This window comes from Schistocerca serialis, chromosome 9, assembly GCF_023864345.2.
Source record: "Schistocerca serialis cubense isolate TAMUIC-IGC-003099 chromosome 9, iqSchSeri2.2, whole genome shotgun sequence".
NCBI classification, from domain to species: Eukaryota; Metazoa; Arthropoda; class Insecta; order Orthoptera; family Acrididae; genus Schistocerca; species Schistocerca serialis.
The window spans coordinates 265,593,243-265,618,205 of record NC_064646.1 but is presented as its reverse complement, the minus strand read 5'-3'; positions in this window follow the sequence as shown (position 1 = coordinate 265,618,205).

The window sequence follows — 24,963 nt, the reverse complement described above, 5'->3', positions numbered from 1 at the left end:
TGTTTTAATTATGTCCACCCAAAATCCTATATCATATCAGTGACATTCTCTCCCCAAACTCGCGATAGTACAAAACCTTCTGCTCTTCTTTGAACATTCTCGATGTACCCCTCAATCCTATCCGATAAGAATCCCACACCGCACAGCAGTATTCTAAAAGAGGACGGACAAGAGTAGTGTTGGAAATCTCTTTAGTAGAACTGTTACATTTTCTAAGTGTCCTGCCAACAAAACGCATTCTTTGGATAGCCTTCCCCACAACATTTTTCTATGTGTTTCTTCCTATTTTAGTTGTTCGTAATTATAATTCCTAGCTATTTAGTTGAATTTACATACTACAATTTGGAGTCCTCTAGTGGCAGAGGGCTTCAAATATGCCGACGCGAAAAATAAAGATGCAGAATATTAAAGACGTTCGTTTCATTTTTAAAAAATCGTTAAAAGTTATGGCATAAAATTGACTGTTGGGACTTGTGTGTCAAGTGGTGAAGCGAAGAAACAACAACAGCTAAACCGAGGTCAGGCCCACCTCACGTACTGACGGACGGTAACCCTCTATTTCTGCAGAAGGCATTTGTAAAAAAATCGCATGAAATCAGCGGAAGGAACCATTCGTGAGTTCCAAAGCGCGACCAGCGGTCCTCTCTCCGCAGGGAGTTAAAAACAACTAAACAGTGGGGCATAGTAGTTGAGCAACCATGGACCGCACGTTTTTGTCGTCAGAGGTGGTGTAAGAGCGACGCCAATTGACGGTGAATGAGTGGAGACGATTGATTTTGAGCGATTGAACGCGGTATGCCCAGTGGCAAATCCGATAGAACGTTTTGGGTTTGACGAATGCCTGGAAAACGTTACCTGCCGTCCTGTGTAGAGTCAAGACTGAAGGAAAGAAGAGGTTGCGCTACGCTATGTAGTGTCTTTATGTTAGGGTATGATTTCCTTATTGCCTTTAAGAAAACACTAAATGCGGAAGGATATGTACACGTTTTAGAGGGCTATGTACTTCATACAGTAGAGGAACAGATCGGAGACGATGGCATTATCAGCATGAAAATAAACCCTGTGATAAAGGAGCACGTGTTGCGCTGTAGTTTGTGGACAATAACACGGAACTGAAACATGGAATTGAAATGGTCTGCCATGCCCTGACTGGCGATCTGAACCCGAAGGAACGCGTTTGGAGTGAGCCACAACGGCGATTTCGCTAAGACCCCTGCGTCAACAGTACTATCTACTGTGGTTCCAGTTCTTGAGGAAGAATGGGCGGCCGTTCATCCACAGACTTTGAGACACCTCACTGGTAGAGTCCACAGCCGTCATACAGGGGAAAAGGTAGACACAGCCCATATTAATATCAACAAACATAATGAAGCGCCAAAGAAACAGGTATAGGCATGCGTATTCAGATACAGAGGTATGTAAACAGGCAGAATACGGCGCTGCAGTCGACAACGCCTATATAAAACAACAAGTGTCTGGTGCAATTGTTGGTTCGGTTACTGCTGCTACAATGGCAGGTTATCAACATATACGTGAGTTTGAACGTGGTGTTATATTCAGGGCATGAGCGATGGGACACGGCATCTCCGAAGTAGCGATGAAGTGGGCATTTTTCCGTACTACCATTTCACGAGTGTAACGCGAATATCAAGAATCCGGTAAAACAGCAAATCTCCGATATCGCTGCGGCCGGAAAAAAATCGTGCAAGAACGGGGTCAGTTACAATTGAAGAGAATCGTTCAACGTGACGGAAGTGCCACTCTTCTGCAAATTGCTGCAGATTTCAATGCTAGGGCCATCAACAAGTGTCAGCGTGCCAACCATTCAACGAAACATCATCGATATGGGCTTTCAGAGCCGAAGGTCCACTAGTGTACCCTTGATGACTGCAGGACACAAAGTTCTACGCCTCGCCTGGGCCCGTCAACACCGACATTGGGCTGTTGATGATTGGAAACACGTTGCCTGGTCGGACGAGTCTCGTTTCAAATTGTATCGAGCGGATGGACGTGTACGGGTATGGACACAACCTCATGAATCCATGGACCCCGCATATCAGCAGGGTCTGTTCAAGCTGGTGGAGGCTCTGTAATGGGGCGTGTGTAGTTGGAGTGATATGGGACCCCTGATACGTCTAGATACGAGTGTGACAGGTGACACGCACGTAAACATCCTGTCCGATCACCTGCATCCATTCATATATGAAGATGGTGTCTGTTCTTTGGACATGTCCGAAACAACGGACACCATCTTTATATAGTTATTGACTTTCTCTTCCTGAGCGGATGCACAACATATTGCCCTAACTTTTTCGGGACTCGGTAAGACTGTCTGCCGCGAGTAATGAGTGTAATGGGCAGGGGTACTACGAATGCAGTGTGTGGACATTAGGTTGGGAATGTGGGTATCACGGGGAGCGTGCAAGAGAGAAGTCCCTGCAGTTGCTCTTCCTCAGTGCCCTCGGTGGCTCAGATGGATAGAGCGGCTGCCATGTAAGCAGGAGATCCCGGTTTCGAGACCCGGTCGGGGCACACATTTTCAACTGTCCCCGTTTATGTATATCAACGCCTGTCGACAGCTTAAGGAGATTTAATTATAACTGAATCCATTCATGTCCATTGTGGATTCCGACGGGCTTGGGTTACTCCAGCAGGAGAATGCGACACCCCACACGTCCAGAATTGCCACAGAGTGGCTCCAGGAACACACTTCTGAGTTTAAACACTTCCGCTGGCCACCAGACTCCCCAGAGATTAACATTATTGAGTATATGTGGGATGACTTGCAACTTGCTGTTCAGAAGAGATCTCCACCCCCTCGTACTCTTACAGATTTATGGTGATCCCTGCTGGATTCATGGAGTCAATTCCCTCCAGCACTACTCGAGACGTTAGTCAAGTCCATGCCACGTCGTGTTGTGGGGCTTCTGCGTGCTCGCGGGGGCCCTACACGATATTAGGGAGGTGTACCACTTTCTTTGGCTCTTCGGATACTTCTGATAAAGTAGCGTATGTTTTAAGCCGAAACGTAGCCGAACAGTAGCGGGGGAGCTAGGGGCATCGTGCGGCCGCCGGCACATCGGTGTTGACGGAGAATTCCGGCTAGCTCGCACGCGACGGTTGGTCACGGGACTACTTGCATTTTCCGCGGACGCGTGTTCTCGTGTCTGCCGCTCGTACGCGGAAGGCGCAGCGCCTGCGACTCCGGATGCTTGCGTGCGCCTCGCGCGGCCGGCCTATTTGTAAGCCGTCAGCCCGAGAGAGGCAACGGCTTCATAGGAAAAAGACATCGTCGCCTTGAAGTGAAGCAACAAGTGCGCGCTTCCCAATCACAGCAACAGACTCCATTAATGAATTTCACTGCCTCTTTAATACACTACTGGCCATTATAATTGCTACAACAAGAAGAAATGCAGATGATACACCGGTATTCATTGGACAAATATATTATACTAGAACCGACATGTGATTACATTTTCACGCAATTTGGATGCATAGATCCTGAGAAATCAGTACCCAGAATCACCACCTCTGGCCGTAATAACGGCCTTGATACGCCTGGGCATTGAGTCAGACAAAGCTCGGATGGCGTGTACAGGTACAGCTGCCCATGCAGCTTCAACACGATACCACAGTTCATCAAGAGTAGTGACTGGCGTAGTGTGACGAGCCAGTTGCTCGGCCACCATTGACCAGACGTTTTGGAGAATGTGCTCATCAGGGCTGCAGTCGAACATTTTCTGTATCCAGAAAGGCCCGTACAGGACCTGCAACATATGGTCGTGCATTATCTTGCTGAAAAGTAGGGTTTCGTAGGGATTGAATGAAGGGTAGAGTAACGGGACGTTAACACATCTGAATGTAACGTCCACTGTTCAAAGTGCCGTCAATTCGAACAAGAGGTGACCGAGACGTGTATTCAATGGGACCCCATACCATCACGACGGGTGATACGTCAGTATGGCGATGACGAATACACCCTTCAATGTGCGTTCACCGCGATGTCGCCAAACACGGATGCGACCATCATGATGCCGTAAAGAGAACCTGGATTCATCCGAAAAAATGACGACTTCCCATTCGTGTACCCAGGTTCGTCGTTGAGTACACCATCGCAAGCCCTTCCGTCTGTGATGCAGCGTCAAGGGTAACCGCACCCATGGTCTCCGAGATGATAGTCCATGCTACTGCAAACGTCGTCAAACTTCGTGCAGATGGTTGTTGTCTTGCAGACGTCCCCACCTGTTGACTCAGGGATCAAGACATGGCTGCACAATCCGTTACAGCCATGCGGATAAGATGACTGTCATATCGACTGCTAGTGATACGAGGCCGTTGGGATCCAGCACGGCGTTCCGTATTACCTTCTTGAACCCACCGATTCCATATTCTGCTAACAGTCATTTGATCTCGACCAACGCGAGCAGCAATGTCGCGGTACGATAAACCGCATTCGCGATAGGCAACAATCCGACCTTTATCAAAGTCGGAAACATGATGGTACGCATTTCTCCTCCTTACACGAGGCATCACAACAGCGCTGCACTAGGTCACGCCGGTCAACTGCTGTTTGTGTATGAGAAATCGGTTGGAAACTTTCCTCATGTCGGCGCGTTGTAGGTGTCGCCACCGGCGCCAACCTTGTGTGAATGCTCTGAAAAGATAATCATTTGCATATCACAGCATATTCTTCCTGTCGCAGAGCGTATACTTCAAGACTACTTGTGTCGCAGTCATATGTTATTCGACACTTTCTTTGAGTTGTCAAGGCTGTACGCCTGGTTGGTTAGGAAGGAGTTGAAGTTTATGATGTCTGAAGATGGGTGTAATCCCGAAACGCGTAACATGTTCTAACAAAAGAGTCAATTGAACATGTCATGACTTTATAGCGATTGTACAGCATTGATTGGCAATTATTAACATGATGGCAGGCCTCAGATGGGATTTTATGTCCTGTATATCAACCGATTTTGTGACATATTAGAAGTTTCTAATCAGGGGTCAGCACATCGCTCTACCCGCCGTTGTCAGTTTTCGTGACCAAAGCTGCTACTTCTCAAACAAATAGCTTGAAAAACACACACACACACACACACACACACACACACACACACACACACACAGAGAGAGAGAGAGAGAGAGAGAGAGAGAGAGAGAGAGAGAGAGTAGTTTTGCTTTATGAAGACAGGCCATTTGTTGGCCTTGGCCTTTATGAAGGAACCATCCCGGCATTCGCCTGAAATGAAACAGAAAAATCACGGAAAATCTCAATCTACATCTACATACATACTCCGCAATCCACCATACGGTGCGTGGAGGAGGGTACCTCGTACCACAACTAGCATCTTCTCTCCCTGTTCCACTCCCAAACAGAACGATGGAAAAATGACTGCCTATATGCCTCTGTACGAGCCCTAATCTCTCTTATCTTATCTTTGTGGTCTTTCCGCGAAATGTAAGTTGGCGGCAGTAAAATTGTACTGCAGTCAGCCTCAAATGCTGGTTCTCTAAATTTCCTCAGTAGTGATTCACGAAAAGAACGCCTCCTTTCCTCCAGAGACTCCCACCCGAGTTCCTGAAGCATTTCCGTAACACTCGCGTGATGATCAAACCTACCAGTAACAAATCTAGCAGCCCGCCTCTGAATTGCTTCTATGTCCTCCCTCAATCCGACCTGATAGGGATCCCAAACGCTCGAGCAGTACTCAAGAATAGGTCGTATTAGCGTTTTATAAGCGGTCTCGTTTACAGATGGACCACATCTTCCCAAAATTCTACTAATGAACCGAAGACGACTATCCGCCTTCCCCACAACTGCCATTACATGCTTGTCCCACTTCATATCGCTCTGCAATGTTACGCCCAAATATTCAATCGACGCCGGCCGAAGTGGCCGAGCGGTTTTAGGCGCTTCAGTCAGGAACCGCGCGACCGCTACGGTCGCAGGTTCGAATCCTGCCTCGGGCATGGATGTGTGTGATGTCCTTCGGTTAGTTAGGTTTAAGTAGTTCTAAGTTCTAGGGGACTGATGACCTCAGATGTTAAGTCCCATAGTGCTCAGAGCCATTTAATCGACGTGACTGTGTCACGCGCTACACTACTAATGGAGTATCCAAACATTACAGGATTCTTTTTCCTACTCATCAGCATTAATTTACATTGATCTATATTTAGAGTTAGGTGCCATTCTTTACACCAATCACAAATCCTGTCCAAACATCTTGTATCCTCCTACAGTCACTCAACGACGACACCTTCCCGCACACCACAGCATCATCAGCAAACAGCCGCACATTGCTATCCACCCTATCCAAAAGATCATTCATCTAGATAGAAAACAACAGCGGACCTACCACACATCCCTGGGGCACTCCAGATGATACCCTTACATCCGATGAACACTCACCATCGAGGGTTCTATTACTTAAGAAGTCTTCGAGCCACTCACATACTTGGGAACCAATCCCATATGCTCGTACCTTTGTTAGGAGTCTGCAGTGGGGCACGCTTTCCGGAAGTTAAGGAATATGGCATCCTTCCGATACCCTTCATCCATGGTTCGCAAGATACCAATCAGGATGGCCGGGCAGAGGAAACTCCATTCTCCCGAAAACGAGATCAGCGTTTTTACCGCTGCACTGCCTCATTCGGTTCGTCTCTATTTCAGAATTTTCTTTACGTTACCTACTTACAATTTGCTTCAGATAATTTGCAATACAAAACATCCTTTTGCTCCTCATCGCTATACACACCAACGACACCCGCCATACATGGTGACAACGTTTCGTCGCCAGACGTAGACCAACAGTTTTCCCTTATTTCACATTGGGAAAGCCGTCCGGGCGACGCGCGAACTAGCCCCGGGTAATAAGCCCGCCGCCGTGGCACCTCCGCCTTTCCTACTGAGCCTTTCCAACACCCTATTTCTTCGCTTCCGTTCCCTTGCCTCCAAAAGGCCTCTGGCGCCAGCGCCGGAGATACCTCGGCTGCCGAGAATTTTAATTTCGGGAGACCTTTTTTCCTGCCAGTCCGCGCTCCTTTTGCTCCGCATGGAAGCTCGCTTAGTGGTGTCCGGGCCTAGTTCAACGGGAGTAATTACCCGTCCGGCTGCGCCCCCACAACTCGGAATTAATAATCCCTTTCGCAGAGCACCACGGCAGACCCTAGCTCCCTCTCCCACCTGCTGCCGCCAAACAATCACCCCCGTATAACACACGTAGCGAGCTAGCCGCGAGTGTGTGTAGCCTCGCCGACAACTTTTAATTACCCTAAACTAAAGCGCCTATTACGCCCTGCAGATTGCAGCATAAATCGCGCAGAAACAATTTCTAGCAAGGAGAGCTTCCATCTCTCTCTCTCTCTCTCTCTCTCTCTCTCTCTCTCTCTCTCTCTGTGTGTGTGTGTGTGTGTGTGTGTGTGTGTGTGTGTGTGTGTGTGTGTGTGTGTTGCCGCAGGACGTCTACTCGAAATTCGCCACTGCCGTGGAGAAGATGGCACGAATGCTCCTCCCCCCCTCCCCCACCCCCAAAAAAAGAAACGTTTCGAAGGTACGAGAGTGAGGCTACGGTGGTGGTGTTGAAGCTACAACGCACGTTGTTGGGGTACGATATCGGACACCGTGCACCAGTCATGTAAATCCGAATCCAAGGAAGATGGGGAGAATAAAAAGTGAAACGACAGAAAAGCGCTTACTCAACAAAATAAAACCAGACGGAGGATAATTTGGCGCGGCTATTACAAGCAGTAATTAGCCGTGTGGCGAGAAACTCTAGACCTCGTTGCAATAATGTTTTCAATGAATAGCGCCTTCTCATTTTGGTTCCCCCTGCGGATGCTGGCCTGATGCAGGCATAACTTACGGAACCTTTTAGCAGCCTGACACTGACGGCTTCCCTGACCAACTCGTGCTTAATTTCCTAATGGAGGCTCTTTCTATTATTTTGGACAGTTAAATTGGATTATCCTCCACAACATTCGGTTACAGAAATTAACTCTGACAATTTTTTTCGTCCATAAAAAAAAGACTTTTAATCTCTTTCGCAGTGCCTCCCAGCCCCGAAACGTTATTCCTGTTCTGATGAAACAGCAGAAAAGATTTACGTGTAACACGCGCAAAGTGTTCAGTTACGTGGTGGATTGTTTCACATGTCCGATTTTAATTTTCAGACGCATGCTGTTTTCAGTGGCATGTACTGTGTTAACGGAGATGCTTCGTATTTCCTTCTGCTCATCCTTTTTCGACATCAAAATCTGTCTTCTTTCGTTTGCATTCGATTTTTGGCAGGTCGGCCGTGGTGGACGAGCGGCTCTAGGCGCTTCAGTCCGGAACCGCGCTACTCCTACGGTCGCAGGTTCCAATCCTGCCTCGGGCATGGCTGTGTGTGATGTCCTTAGGTTAGTTAGGCTGAAGTAGTTCTAAGTCTAGGGGACTGATGACCTCAGAAGTTAAGTCCCATAGTGCTCAGAGCCATTTGAACCATTTTTTTTATTTTTGGCAAAGACACATCTCAACTGCTCTTTAGCAAACTACACTCCTGGAAATGGAAAAAAGAACACATTGACACCGGTGTGTCAGACCCACCATACTTGCTCCGGACACTGCGAGAGGGCTGTACAAGCAATGATCACATGCACGGCACAGCGGACACACCAGGAACCGCGGTGTTGGCCGTCGAATGGCGCTAGCTGCGCAGTATTTGTGCACCGCCGCCGTCAGTGTCAGCCAGTTTGCCATGGCATACGGAGCTCCATCGCAGTCTTTAACACTTGTAGCATGCCGCGACAGCGTGGACGTGAACCGTATGTGCAGTTGAGGGACTTTGAGCGAGGGCGTATAGTGGGCATGCGGGAGGCCGGGTGGACGTACCGCCGAATTGCTCAACACGTGGGGCGTGAGGTCTCCACAGTACATCGATGTTGTCGCCAGTGGTCGGCGGAAGGTGCACGTGCCCGTCGACCTGGGACCGGACCGCAGCGACGCACGGATGCACGCCAAGACCGTAGGATCCTACGCAGTGCCGTAGGGGACCGCACCGCCACTTCCCAGCAAATTAGGGACACTGTTGCTCCTGGGGTATCGGCGAGGACCATTCGCAACCGTCTCCATGAAGCTGGGCTACGGTCCCGCACACCGTTAGGCCGTCTTCCGCTCACGCCCCAACATCGTGCAGCCCGCCTCCAGTGGTGTCGCGACAGGCGTGAATGGAGGGACGAATGGAGACGTGTCGTCTTCAGCGATGAGAGTCGCTTCTGCCTTGGTGCCAATGATGGTCGTATGCGTGTTTGGCGCCGTGCAGGTGAGCGCCACAATCAGGACTGCATACGACCGAGGCACACAGGGCCAACACCCGGCATCATGGTGTGGGGAGCGATCTCCTACACTGGCCGTACACCACTGGTGATCGTCGAGGGGACACTGAATAGTGCACGGTACATCCAAACCGTCATCGAACCCATCGTTCTACCATTCCTAGACCGGCAAGGGAACTTACTGTTCCAACAGGACAATGCACGTCCGCATGTATCCCGTGCCACCCAACGTGCTCTAGAAGGTGTAAGTCAACTACCCTGGCCAGCAAGATCTCCGGATCTGTCCCCCATTGAGCATGTTTGGGACTGGATGAAGCGTCGTCTCACGCGGTCTGCACGTCCAGCACGAACGCTGGTCCAACTGAGGCGCCAGGAGGAAATGGCATGGCAAGCCGTTCCACAGGACTACATCCAGCATCTCTACGATCGTCTCCATGGGAGAATAGCAGCCTGCATTGCTGCGAAAGGTGGATATACACTGTACTAGTGCCGACATTGTGCATGCTCTGTTGCCTGTGTCTATGTGCCTGTGGTTCTGTCAGTGTGATCATGTGATGTATCTGACCCCAGGAATGTGTCAATAAAGTTTCCCCTTCCTGGGACAATGAATTCACGGTGTTCTTATTTCAATTTCCAGGAGTATATATTTTTTCCAGCCATACATCTGTCCGATGTTTTTTAGTTTCCGACATTTTAAAGGAGGAAACATCGGAAATGTTAAAGTAAACAGTTAGAAATTTGCTGATACTGGAATTCCGAGACTCACCTTTTAATCAAACAGAAACATTATGAACAGGACTGGAAATACTTCGGCGAGCAGTTCCGCAGTGTAACATTGAAAAACAACGAAAATTCCTCAAGAAATGACCAAAAATCGCATACACTAATCATAGAAAATATTGGAGAGCAGTGGCAGTGAAAAATGTTATATGTGCATTCCTCCAAAAACAAACATACAGAATGATATAATGTGATACGAACGGAATCATGTAATAGAATTAAAACTGCGCGAGCGCGCGCCTGTGTGTGTGTGTTTTAAACAGGGCTTAGCCGGCGCTTAAGCTGTTCAACTTTCATAGAGATTTTGGCTCTAGTTTTCACAGACTACGAAGTGATTTCCAGATTTTAATGGGTTCACACTGTATTCTTAAAATAATCAAGAGCTATTTGGCTTTAATTACTTACCTGAAGTTGCTCTCATTCTTTTAATTATTTTTTAAGTCTTCCGTCTCGTAATGTCTTTAACTGAAGACTCGTTTCTATCGTTTGCAGAAATACCACTATCATAATCTGATTCGAACAGCAGTATGCCCTAGCTTGATTCAAAGAACAAATTTATAATAGGCGTATAAGAACGTAGGCTCCCGCGGCCGGTGTCATAGTGATTAAAATTCTTCTGGGTATTATACCCGCGTCATTGTTAAAAACTAACAACAATGATAAACTAAAACCAACGTTTCGGCCGAATTCCAACGGCCTTCCTCAGGGCACGAGTCGTGCCCCGAGGAAGGCCGTTGCAATTCGGCCGAAACATCGGTTTTAGTTTATCATTGTTGTTAGTTTTTAACAATGACGCGGCATAATACCGAGAAGAATTTTAATCCATACAACAGCCATGTCTATATATATTGATTCAATCACACAACACACCATCGACACAGTTTCACAAATTCCTTTATTACTAATTTTCTACAAGCTTTAATCATTTCTATTGATACGCGACCATCTTCAAGCGCCTTGCCTTTCCTTTCCTCAAACGCCATACACGACTGGTACTTCTCACGGAATGTAATTATTTTCGTTATAATCTTTTACATTTCTGGCACATTTGTGAACTATACGACTATTTTGGAAAATTCGAATTCTCCTACAATTTTCTCTGTGTTGTTATTGTGTCATCTGCCATCTCAGCTGACGAAATGTGATGTCTGCCCAACATAAGTTTCTGTTTTGGTTTCTCCATCGTTTCGTTGTTTTCAGTCGTTCCTCTTACTAAATTTCCATTCTTCTTTAGCCACTTTCTCAAAGACTTCTCGGAACAGGTGTGTTTAGCTTTGCATGTTCTGTCACGGTTTTATTATCCTTTGCTTCAACTGTAACGTTCAAATACTGCATTATTAGTGTGCTGACGATTGATTATCTAGGCGTAACGTTGCAAAACTGTGTGGAATGGAACGAGCTTGCAAGGGATTGTAATGAGGAATGTGTATGGTCGACTTCGGTTTATTGGGAGAGTTTAGGGAAGTATGGTTCATCTGTAAAGGAGACTGCATATAGGACACCAGTGCGACCCATTCTTGAGTGCTGTTCGTGAGTCTGCTATCCCCACCCAGCCGGATTCAAGGTACCCATCGAAGCAAATCAGAGGCGGGCTGCGAGATTTGTTACCGCTAGGGTCTGTCAACACGCAAGTAGATGCTTCGGGAACTGAAATAGGAGTCCATGTATTGTAGGCGACGGTTCTTTATTTATTTATTAATTTTTTTTATGGAGGATGGTGGGGTAATTTACAGAACTGGCATTTGAAGCTGACCGCGAACAATTCTATTGCGAACTACATTCGTTTCGCTTGAGGACCACGAACATAAGGTAAGAGAAATAAGCCATATAGACCGACATTTTACCCTCGCTGTATCTGCGAGTGGAAGGAAAATGATTAGCACTGGCTCAACGTAGCTTCCGCCACGCACCGTACGATGGCTTGAGGAGTATGTATACAGATGTAGATATCGCGTCTGGAAACTCACTGGCCCAGCCTAGTATTTTTTTGGAGAATTTGATTGCACATATCTCCACCTCAATCAGGTTTCTGCTACCTTCAAATAAAAATCTGTAGGTTTATGCAGATGGAACAAGGTGGCTATTAATGAGACAGTGAGCGATTGAAAATAAAATGATAATACGGGCGTGATAGAATACGGAAAGCTCAACACGCCTTTAAAGGAGAATGGAAACTTGGTACGAGGAACAACTGAAATCAACAAAGCGGTGGATAAAACGAAACACGAACTAACAGAAACTTATATTGGACAGACATCACATTTCGTCAGCTGAGATAGCAGACAGAGTAAAAACACAGAGAAAATTGTACAAGAATTCGTATTATTCACAAATGCATCACCAACGTAAAAGATTATAATGAAACGCATTCGGTGTTTGAGGAAAGCAAAGGCGCTTGAAAATGATCGCGTATCAATATAAATTATTAAAGTGGGTAGCAAATTATTACTAAAGGAATTCGTAAAATTATATCGATGGCGCGTTGTGCCATTGAATCAAAATTTTCTTAACGATAATTTAATATAGACGTGTTTTGAATCAACCTAGGACATATTGCTGTTCGAATCAGATTTAGATAATGGTATTTCTGCAACGGTTGCAAACGAATCTTCAGGTAAAAACACTACGTGACACTACAGTTAAAAAATAAAACAATGAGAGAAACTCGGGTAAGTAATTAAAGCCGAATTGCTCCTAATTCTTTTAAGAATACACTGTGATACCATTAAAATCTGGAAATTACTTAGTAGTCTTTGATAACTAGAGCTAAAATCTCAATGAAAACTGAACACTTGAAGCGCGGGGTAAGCCCTTTGTAAAACACACACACACAAACCGTTTTAATTCGATTACACGATTCCGCACGTTTCACATTCACTCTATATGTTAGTTTTTGGAGGAATGCGAGTACAACAGTTTTCGCTGCCACTGCTCTCCAATACTTTCTATGATACGTGTATGCGATGTTTGGTCATTTCTTGCGGAATTTTCGTTGTTTTTCAGTGTTACACTGTGGAAATCCTCCCTGAAATATTTCCATTACTGTTCGTAAGGTTTCTAATTGATTAAAAGGTGAGACTCGGAATTCCGTTACTAGCGAATTCCTAACTGTTCACTTTAACAATTCCGATGTTTTCTCTGTTAAAATGTCGGAAACCAAAGAGCATCGGACAGATATAAGGCTGGAAGAAATATAATTTGGTAAAGAGCAGTTAAGATGCGTCTTTGCCAAAAATCGAATACAAACGAGAGAAGGTAGGTACTGATGTCGAAAAAGGATGAACAGGAGGAAATATGAAGCATCTCCCTCAACACAATACACACCAGCGAAAACAGCATGCGTTTCAAAACTAAAATCGAACATGTGAAAAGGATCTACCATGCAATTAAACACTTTGTGTGTGTTATGCATAAGTCTTTTCTGCTGTTTCTGCAGAACAGGTCATCTTGGTTTGAGCTTGAAGGTGAAAGGTCGCTAATTTTAGACATCGATATCTCAGAGTTCAGACTGTGGATGGGACTTCACAGTGTCCCCGAGTTCTGACGAGCGAGATTCCGGTTATTCACATGCGACGCACGACCGACTTACCGCCACAGCAGATTGGTGAGAGTTTTCATCAGCGTCGGCAATAGGTGTGCTTTGATGTTTGAAAAGGGGACTTACCGTTGTCACACTACCGTTAGTCCCAATTCCAATGTTAGTATCCTTTTCATTTATTATTTAATCAACCACTAGAATAAATAAAACATTTGGTGGGTTGCATCCGTACTAGTGACTGAAAATGCGCCTAGATACACTAGTCCTCCCCCCCCCCTCCCCCAAATTGCTTCATGCCCTTAGTGAAATCACTTTTTCTTATGGTTATGTCACTTAATCTTATGCTATGTCACTGCATTAAATATAATAAACAGCAGTTTAATTTCCTTTGTATCACATCTCTAGTAGATTGATGTTTCCTTTAATTTATTATTATTACTTGTCAAATGAGTAAAAATAGTCATTAAGTAGGATTTTACAGAAATTCCTCACCTTAGGATTCCATGTTACACTCCTGGAAATGGAAAAAAGAACACATTGACACCGGTGTGTCAGACCCACCATACTTGCTCCGGACACTGCGAGAGGGCTGTACAAGCAATGATCACACGCACGGCACAGCGGACACACCAGGAACCGCGGTGTTGGCCGTCGAATGGCGCTAGCTGCGCAGCATTTGTGCTCCGCCGCCGTCAGTGTCAGCCAGTTTGCCGTGGCATACGGAGCTCCATCGCAGTCTTTAACACTGGTAGCATGCCGCGACAGCGTGGACGTGAACCGTATGTGCAGTTGAGGGACTTTGAGCGAGGGCGTATAGTGGGCATGCGGGAGGCCGGGTGGACGTACCGCCGAATTGCTCAACACGTGGGGCGTGAGGTCTCCACAGTACATCGATGTTGTCGCCAGTGGTCGGAGGAAGGTGCACGTGCCCGTCGACCTGGGACCGGAAAGCAGCGACGCACGGATGCACGCCAAGACCGTAGGATCCTACGCAGTGCCGTAGGGGACCGCACCGCCACTTCCCAGCAAATTAGGGACACTGTTGCTCCTGGGGTATCGGCGAGGACCATTCGCAACCGTCTCCATGAAGCTGGGCTACGGTCCCGCACACCGTTAGCCCGTCTTCCGCTCACGCCCCAACATCGTGCAGCCCGCCTCCAGTGGTGTCGCGACACGCGTGAATGGAGGGACGAATGGAGACGTGTCGTCTTCAGCGATGAGAGTCGCTTCTGCCTTGGTGCCAATGATGGTCGTATGCGTGTTTGGCGCCGTGCAGGTGAGCGCCACAATCAGGACTGCATACGACCGAGGCACACAGGGCCAACACCCGGCATCATGGTGTGGGGAGCGATCTCCTACACTGACCGTACACCACTGGTGATCGTCGAGGGGACACTGAATAGTGCACGGTACATCCAAACCGTCATCGAACCCATCGTTCTACCATTCCTAGACCGGCAAGGGAACTTGCTGTTCCAACAGGACAATGCACGTCCGCATGTATCCCGTGCCACCCAACGTGCTCTAGAGGGTGTAAGTCAACTACCCTGGCCAGCAAGATCTCCGGATCTGTCCCCCATTGAGCATGTTTGGGACTGGATGAAGCGTCGTCTCACGCGGTCTGCACGTCCAGCACGAACGCTGGTCCAACTGAGGCGCCAGATGGAAATCGCATAGCAAGCCGTTCCACAGGACTACATCCAGCATCTCTACGATCGTCTCCATGGGAGAATAGCAGCCTGCATTGCTGCGAAAGGTGGATATACACTGTACTAGTGCCGACATTGTGCATGCTCTGTTGCCTGTGTCTATGTGCCTGTGGTTCTGTCAGTGTGATCATGTGATGTATCTGACCCCAGGAATGTGTCAATAAAGTTTCCCCTTCCTGGGACAATGAATTCACGGTGTTCTTATTTCAATTTCCAGGAGTGTAATAAACAGCAGTTTAATTTTCTTTGTATCACATCTCTAGTAGATTGATCTTTCCTTTAATTTATTATTATTACTTGTCGAATGAGTAAAAATAGTCATTAAGTACGATTTTACAGAAATTCCTCACATTAGGATTCCATGTTAGTTACGTTTTTGAGATTGCGATTCAGTTGAACAATTAATATTTAACATCTGGGCAATTCCGTCAGTACGGTAAGATTTCACATCCACACACCGCGGGCTTCTGCAATACGACTAAGAGGTGAGATGTAATATATAGAGAAGGCCGGCACGAATGGCAGAGGTTTGTTCCACCTATCGACATGTAATGGTAGATGCTTAAAGATAGACGCAAACTATCCAGTGAAATACTTGTTTTGTAAATAAAATCGCCTTTCTTGCTGCAACTTCATTTCTATTTCCCAGACTCGTTTTACCTTTTTTTGTTTTAGGGCATCTTAAGAGGGACAGTTTGCTGTGATCTCCGTTTCCCCTCAGCAGGTCTGGAGGTAGCACTACCACTTTATTTCCGACACACGAGCACAATTTTGTATTCCGAACGTCTTCACGCTGTTATCCACGTTTCTTCCTCTTTTTTGCGGTGTACTATTATTCTTTTACCACTCGATATAGCTATTTGTTCGAACACTGTGCTTTTAACAACGTAAACATTGTAACGCAGATCACGGAAAACTATCCCACTGAAGATGCTTTAGAGTAAGATAAATGGGAAAAATAAATTAAGTTACAGCAAGAAAAGGAGGTTTTATATACAAAACAAGTAGTTCTGTGCTTGCTGCGGAAGACGGCCACGCAAACAAACTTGTCATCCAGTAAAAGTTTCAAGAATGAGGAATGGACAAATATACAGGGTGTCCCAAAAATAATGACAGAAGTTTATAAAAATCCATCATAAATGTTCAATATGTCCTCCATTGGCTGCACGGACATCCAGCCGATAGCCGAATTCATCCCAAACTGAGCGTAAGGTGTCTCCTATCACTGAAACGACATCAATTGATATTCCTGCTTCTTCAAACTGTTTATACCACCGTTGAATGTTCTTTGGTGATGTGGTTTATCGCGAAATCGAATATGAAACGCCCGCTGAACTGCAATCACTGACTGAGTACGACTAAATTCAGTAACACAATACGCCTTCTGTTGCACGGACGCCATATTGCGCGAGACTGGCTGCACGCTCCATGTCAGCGCTCGCACCGACATCTAGCGGATTTTTTCTGGAACTCTAGACCGTGCCGATTACATCTAGCGCTGCTTCAGTTAACTTTAAGTGACATTTGTCTCAATGTTATTACTAGTTAAAATCGGATCATTCTTTTTGGGGCACCCTTTTACTACAATCCCCTGAGTATCGCTCGCGTATGGGTAGCAAAGACAAGGTTGAACCTATTACAACGCTTACAGCGATGTTCAAGCGATCATTCTTCCCGCGCTCCATACGTGAATGGAAAGGGAGGCAACTTCAATAAGTGGTGTAACGGGAAGTACCCACTGCTCTGCACTTCACTGTTATTTGCAGAGCATGGAGGTAGATGGAAGTACGAAATCGGAATGCAGCAGAAAATTATATTCGCACTAAGCAACTTTCGCTACACTGTGTAAGTGGCTTACGGGCTGTAAATGCATACGGAAATGTAAAATAGGCAGGGTGTTTTCTCAAGCGAAACGCCACGAAAACCTCCACGTTATGAGCGAAATCTTTTGGTATATTTCCCGAACATGTTTCAAAATTAGTCTTAGTGCTCGGATTGACAACTAACTCTTATCGATATCGTCTAAAGACTGTGCGAGTATTATTCAACTTTTGCCCGTTATCGTAAGCGAAGTGTTTCCATAATCGGTACTGTGAGTCAAAACACACACACACACACACACACACACACACACACACAAGCTGATCCCCTTTCCAACAGACGGTGATGACGGAGCGGATCCAATAACAAAGACAGAGGACTCTGACGCACGCACGGCCAGTTCTAGCTTGTTATTTTAACGGCCCGAATACCGCAGTTATCGACGACCTGTCAAGAGGACATCCAACCGCCGTAAACATGGCAGCATTAACTGCACTCCATTCGGTAAACGCCTCGGTACCTCCAACCCCTTCGCCCCCAGCGTAATGGAAATATTATTCCGCGCTCGGGAAAACAGGTTGTATCGTACGGCAGACAAGGCTGCTAACGCAGTTTTGTCTACGCACGCACCGCATCGGCGTGTTAGAGCGTGTGGGAATGGCGCCTCCAAAGTTGCTCAGGGCGGCGATGCCAGCCCGTAATTGCTGGATCGATTGCCGGAGTTCAGTCGGGGAATCCCTGCCACCCCTCCCCCTCTCTCATGCCCCCACCACCGGGCAAAGTGGATTGGTTGTCCGCCGACGACACTGCAAACACTTGCCCCTCTCATTCCAAACTCCTGCGGAGGGGCGGCATCCCCTGTTTTACACGCAGTCACTCCTCTTCCGACGTACACCTGCCGACGCGCCTGCATAATATACTGTCTTCGTCTTCATGTTAGCAGCCGAAGCACGAAAAGGCCGCATAAAGTGTATTCAGTAATTACAATAATAAATATTTTTAACAAGCTCAAATGGCAAAACCATTACCATTTCCACATAGGTCAAAGACGCAGTAATTTTATGTTGTGGTTTAATTAACCCTTTGTCTTTTAAAGCTGTTTTCGGCTTCCGTGGGGAGCGACAGTCACTAATGGTTCACGGCCGAAAATAGCTATTAGCACGATTTTAAAAAAGCACAATACAGTATACAATGGGCAATGTATTCTTTTATTACGCTGCAGATGTGTGCTCTCTGTATTTCAAGGGGACTACAGCTTTGTTGACGCGACACTGCTTGCCCAACTCTGTTAGCTGTGCCACGAGAGAGTGCTGTGGCTGCTATTAATTACTTGTCATCCAATTTTGAGAAAAAAATATTTTTGCCCGTCTCACAGTCTGATATCTACGCTCGATAAAGGAGCGAATTTCAATTCGTTATTCGTCATAGTTCCTGTGCTGCTTCAAATTAAGTAACGCACTGCATGACATTTTGAAGAGCTCGCAGAGGTAAAAAGGCATTGTATAGACTTTGCACACGGTTGATTTTAGCTCATACATTGCTGCGTATTAAATGTAGATTTTGTTGCTCTTGTTGTTGTTGTGGTCTTCAGTCCAGAGACTGGTTTGATGCAGCTCTCCATGCTACTCTATCCTGTGAAAGCTTCTTCATCTCCCAGTAAGTACTGCAACCTACATCCTTCTGAACCTGCTTAGTGTATTCATCTCTTGGTCTCCCTCTACAATTTTTACCCTCCACGCTGCCGTCCATTGCTAAAATTGTGATCCCTTGATGCCTCAGAATATGTCCTACGAACCAATCCCTTCTTCTAGTCAAGTTGTGCCCCAAATTTCTCTTCTCTCCAATTCTATTCAATACCTCATTAGTTATATGATCTACCCATCTAATCTTCAGCATTATTCTGTGGCACCACATTTCGAAAGCTTCTATTCTCTACTTGTCTGAACTAGTTATCGATCATCTGTCAGTTCCATACATGGCTACACTCCAGCCGGCCGAAGTGGCCGTGCGGTTAAAGGCGCTGCAGTCTGGAACCGCAAGACCGCTACGGTCGCAGGTTCGAATCCTGCCTCGGGCATGGATGTTTGTGATGTCCTTAGGTTAGTTAGGTTTAACTAGTTCTAAGTTCTAGGGGACTAATGACCTCAGCAGTTGAGTCCCATAGTGCTCTGAACCATTTGAACCATGGCTACACTCCATACAAATACTTTCCGAAACGACTTCCTGACACTTAAATCTATACTCCATGTTAACAAAATTCCATCTTCAGAAACATTTTCCTTGCCACAGCCAGTCTACATTTTATATCCTCTCTACTTCGACCATCATCAGTTGTTTTGTTTCCCAAATAGCAAAACTCATTTACTGCTTTAAGTGTTTCATTTCCTAATCTAATCACCTCAGCATCACCGGATTTAATTAGATTACATTCCATTATCCTCGTTTTGCTTTTGTTGATGTTCATCTTATATCCTCCTTAAAATGTAGATATTATATCGAAATTTTATCAAAAATACAGAGCAGAACGATATCTAATATCGTTCTCAAGATATTGGTTTTTATATGCGGCAGATGGTCCACACGGCGCGCCCAGCTCTGTCCCTGAACACTGGAAATCTTTCAAAGATTCTCATATTTTGTAAACTGTTCACGATATCGAAACAAGGCTGTTTTTACATATGGTAGAACGCAAAAAGCCAGGCATGTTGTATAATGAAAGCTGGAAATTGGTTTTATTCACAGAGATATGGAAGTAATTCGGCTGCAGCAGCAAAAGTTTCGGAGGAACGAGACGCGTAAACACATCAATAGCGATTAAGCAAAACAGAGAGGCAGTGATTAAACACGTCCTCAGCAGCTGTAGAGCGCGAAGTATGGCGAGGTAACTCGTTCACAGCAGTCAACGGGTTAACATCTCGTAGCCTTTCGTCTACAAATGGTTCAAATGGCTGTGAGCCCTATGGGACTTAACATCTGAGGTCAACAGTCCCCTAGAACTTAGAATTACTTAAACCTAACTAACCTAAGGACATCACACACATCCATGCCCGAGGCAGGATTCGAACCTGCGACCGTAGCGGTCACGCCGTTCCAGATTGAAGCGCCTAGGACCGATCGGCCACACCAGCCGGCCTTTCGTCTACAACCAAATAAATGTGCCCAAGAAAATGGGCTATAAATCCTACATATACAAGTCAAAAGTCGAGAAATGGTCAACATAGAATAGTGGGTTTGTATATGAAAGAACGTTTCTGGTAACACTCACGAATTTCTTTTTATTTATTTATATTTTGTACGACGCATTTCGAGAAATTCCCGTTTGCAAGTACATTTTCTGTGTGCTATGCCATTTATTTGTGATGTTTTCTATTTGTGAAGTGCAGTTTTCATCTGTTGTTGTTGTGGTCTTCAGTCCTGAGACTGGTTTGATGCAGCTCTCCATGCTACTCTATCCTGTGCAAGCTTCTTCATCTCCCAGTACCTACTGCAACCTACATCCTTCTGAATCTGCTTAGTGTATTGATCTCTTGGTCTCCCTCTACGATTTTTACCCTCCACGCTGCCCTCCAATGCTAAATTTGTGGTCCCTTGATGCCTCAAAACATGTCCTACCAACCGATCCCTTCTTCTAGTCAAGTTGTGCCGCAAACTTCTCTTCTCCCCAATCCTATTCAATACCTCCTCATTAGTTATGTGATCTACCCATCTTATCTTCAGCATTCTTCTGTAGGACCACATTTCGAAAGCTTCTATTCTCTTCTTCTTCAAACTGGTTATCGTCCACGTTTCACTTCCATACATGGCTACACTCCATACAAATACTTTCATCTGTTATCTTTGCTGTAATATTTAAATCGTGCAATTTCGATGTATGAGGTGCTGCTTTAATCTGTTATCTTCACTGTAAAATATAAAAAAGCGCAGTTTTTAATTGATGAGCGATTTTATAGAGAGTTAGTGGAGAAAGAACTTCTGCTTTGGGCTTTTTTGTGGTCCACTTATACAGGAATTCACACATATCAAACATAAAACAAAATTTTCCGTGCACAGTACACACTGAACAGCAAATACACGTAAACAGTTACAAAGATTTTTTTTTACACGTAGTTACAAAGACAATGCTATACGTCGTCCAATGAGTACTTATTTCTGTGTGTCGTAATTTTTATTGACGTAAACTGTCGAAGTAGTGTGATACAGTAGTAAGTACCATTGTAAATATACTGAACATAAATAAAGATCCAGATTATTAAGATAAACACCCTCTATATGGAAGTGTACATATTCTGTGGACGACCTGCAACGTTATCACTGTTGGTTACGTGTAAAAATATCTTTTTAACTGTTTGCTTATATAAATTTTCTGAACTGATTGTGTATTCTGCTCACAAGATTGCGTGTGATATCCAGTTTGTGAGAGTTTCTGCACAAGTGAACCACAAAGAAACCGTGAGTTTATGGAGGACTTTGAGGAGCGTGCATTGGAGTCAGCGACCTTGAAACCTGCATGTTTTTTTCAGATATGTAGACGATACTTTTGTTGTTTGGCCTCATGGTAGTGAGAATTTAAACCGGTTTTTGGAACACCTGAATTTAATTCACCCGAATATTCAGTTCACTATGGAGATGGAAAAAAATGGATGCCTTCCCTTCCTTGATGTGTTGGTCAGAAGGAAGACGGATGTTACGTTGGGACATTCTACACTCCTGGAAATTGAAATAAGAACACCGTGAATTCATTGTCCCAGGAAGGGGAAACTTTATTGACACATTCCTGGGGTCAGATACATCACATGATCACACTGACAGAACCACAGGCACATAGACACAGGCAACTGAGCATGCACAATGTCGGCACTAGTACAGTGTATATCCACCTTTCGCAGCAATGCAGGCTGCTATTCTCCCATGGAGACGATCGTAGAGATGCTGGATGTAGTCCTGTGGAACGGCTTGCCATGCCATTTCCACCTGGCGCCTCAGTTGGACCAGCGTTCGTGCTGGACGTGCAGACCGCGTGAGACGACGCTTCATCCAGTCCCAAACGTGCTCAATGGGGGACAGATCCGGAGATCTTGCTGGCCAGGGTAGTTGACTTACACCTTCTAGAGCACGTTGGGTGGCACGGAATACATGCGGACTTGCAGTGTCCTGTTGGAACAGCAAGAACGATGGGTTCGATGACGGTTTGGATGTACCGTGCACTATTCAGTGTCCCCTCGACGATCACCAGTGGTGTACGGCCAGTGTAGGAGATCGCTCCCCACATCAAGATGCCGGGTGTTGGCCCTGTGAGCCTCGGTCGTATGCAGTCCCGATTGTGGCGCTCGCCTGCACGGCGCCAAACACGCATACGACCATCATTGGCACCAAGGCAGAAGCGATTCTCATCGCTGAAGACGACACGTCTCCATTCGTCCCTCCATTCACGCCTGTCGCGACACCACTGGAGGCGGGCTGCACGATGTTGGGGCGTGAGCGGAAGACGGCCTAACGGTGTGCGGGGGCGTAGCCCAGCTTCATGGAGACGGTTGCGAATGGTCCTCGCCGATACCCCAGGACCAACAGTGTCCCTAATTTGCTGGGAAGTGGTGGTGCGGTCGCCTACGGCACTGCGTAGGATCCTAAGGTCTTGGCGTGCATCCGTGCGTCGCTGCGGTCCGGTCCCAGGTCGACGGGCACGTGCACCTTCCGCCGACCACTGGCGACAACATCGATGTACTGTGGAGACCTCACGCCCCACGTGTTGAGCAATTCGGCGGTACGTCCACCCGGCCTCCCGCATGCCCACTATACGCCCTCGCTCAAAGTCCCTCAACTGCACATACGGTTCACGTCCACGCTGTCGCGGCATGCTACCAGTGTTAAAGACTGCGATGGAGCTCCGTATGCCACGGCAAACTGGCTGACACTGACGGCGGCGGTGCACAAATGCTGCGCAGCTAGCGCCATTCGACGGCCAACACCGAGGTTCCTGGTGTGTCCGCTGTGCCGTGCGTGTGATCATTGCTTGTACAGCCCTCTCGCAGAGTCCGGAGCAAGTATGGTGGGTCTGACACACCGGTGTCAATGTGTTCTTTTTTCCATTTCCAGGAGTGTATTTATAGGAATCCTACTCACACTGACTTGTATCTGCGGCTCATAGTTGTCACCATCCAGCTCAGCGTGAAGAAGTACTTCGTACCTTGGTTCACAGGGCCCACGTTATCTCAGACCCTGAAAGTTTGGCAGCTGACCTATCACATCTCGAAGTCACCTTTCGTCAGAATGGTTATAATAAAAGGCAGATCAAACGTGCGTTGCGCTATCAGCCTTTTGTGCAACGGGTGAGTGACGATAGCAATGAAGTGGCAGCTAAGTCTACGGCCTTTTTGCCTTACGCAGGAAGCATTTCCAACAGGAGGAGGAGATTAGTGTTTAACGTCCCGTCGACAACGAGGTCATTAGAGACGGAGCGCAAGCTCGGGTGAGGGAAGGATGGGGAAGGAAATCGGCCGTGCCCTTTCAAAGGAACCATCCCGACATTTGCCTGAAGCGATATAGGGAAATCACGGAAAACCTAAATCAGGATGGCCGGAGACGGGATTGAACCGTCGTCCTCCCGAATGCGAGTCCAGTGTGCTAACCACTGCGCCACCTCGCTCGGTGGCATTTCCAATAGGATTGGCCGTATTTTGCGGAAATATGACGTGAAATTTGTTTTTCGACCACCTTCTAAGATTAAGGCCCTCTTGGCATCCGTAAAAGATGATCTTGGTTTGCGTCACACACGCTTACAACAGCCGAGCAAATCCGCTATTGCAGAACATTGCCTTGACACAGGTCATCCTATGGAATACAACAACACGGAGATTCTGGCTTGCACGTCCAGCTATTGGGATAGTGTTATTAAGGAAGCTGTTGAAATCAAACTATCAAGCAACAGTATAAACAGAGATTGTGGATTTTGTTTAAATGCTGCTTGGAATCCGGCTCTGTCTCTCATCAAAAAAACACAGGGACAGAATTAGTGTTACCTCACCTGTTGATTAACAGTCACTATCGATATTTCTGATGTTGGTTTTCTTTGGTTGTGTGCTGACTCTGCGGTTACTTGTTCTGTGTGTGGTATCTTCCTTGTTTCTCCTCTGTGAACCGAGGTATTAAATTCCCTTGCACATTGCTTCCTCCTTGTATTTGTGCCTTGAGAATGGCAGGGTGTGCTCCTGTCGAAATATCGGCGGTGGTCGACGACGTCACCCGGCAGCAAACCCGTACGTTATGTGAACAGTCAATTCGCCGGGAAAAGTTAAGGTCTCACACGACTGTGTGATGGTTTATAATAGTCGTTCGTCACACATTTTCTTTCTTAGTCGGCACATACTATCTTTCCCTGCGGATTTGAATCCATTGACATCGAATACATTTGACGAAAATGGAAGAATTTGTAAACCTGGTTCAAGGTTTTCAGAAATTCTGGTGTTAAAACCTTTGTGTGTAACAGTGTTCCAAAGGAGAACGTAAGCAACAAGGATTTTTAACTGTCACTGAAGTCAGGTTGGTGGCTCTAAGACGAGGAAGGAATATGGTCGTGCTTTACAGACTTATATATGCCTTATGAATTTAGTGTCCAATCAATGTCACTTGATGAATGAATGACGTAACGTCGTAAGAGAAAATGACAAATACCTCGACACAATATAGATGAGGATAGTGTTTGCGCGGTTTGACAATTGTGAGCGTGTTGTGAATCAACACGCTGTCTTCCAAGTACGTAGGCATGCATGCTGATCACTTTTTTTCCTTCTTGACAATTATGCTTACTTG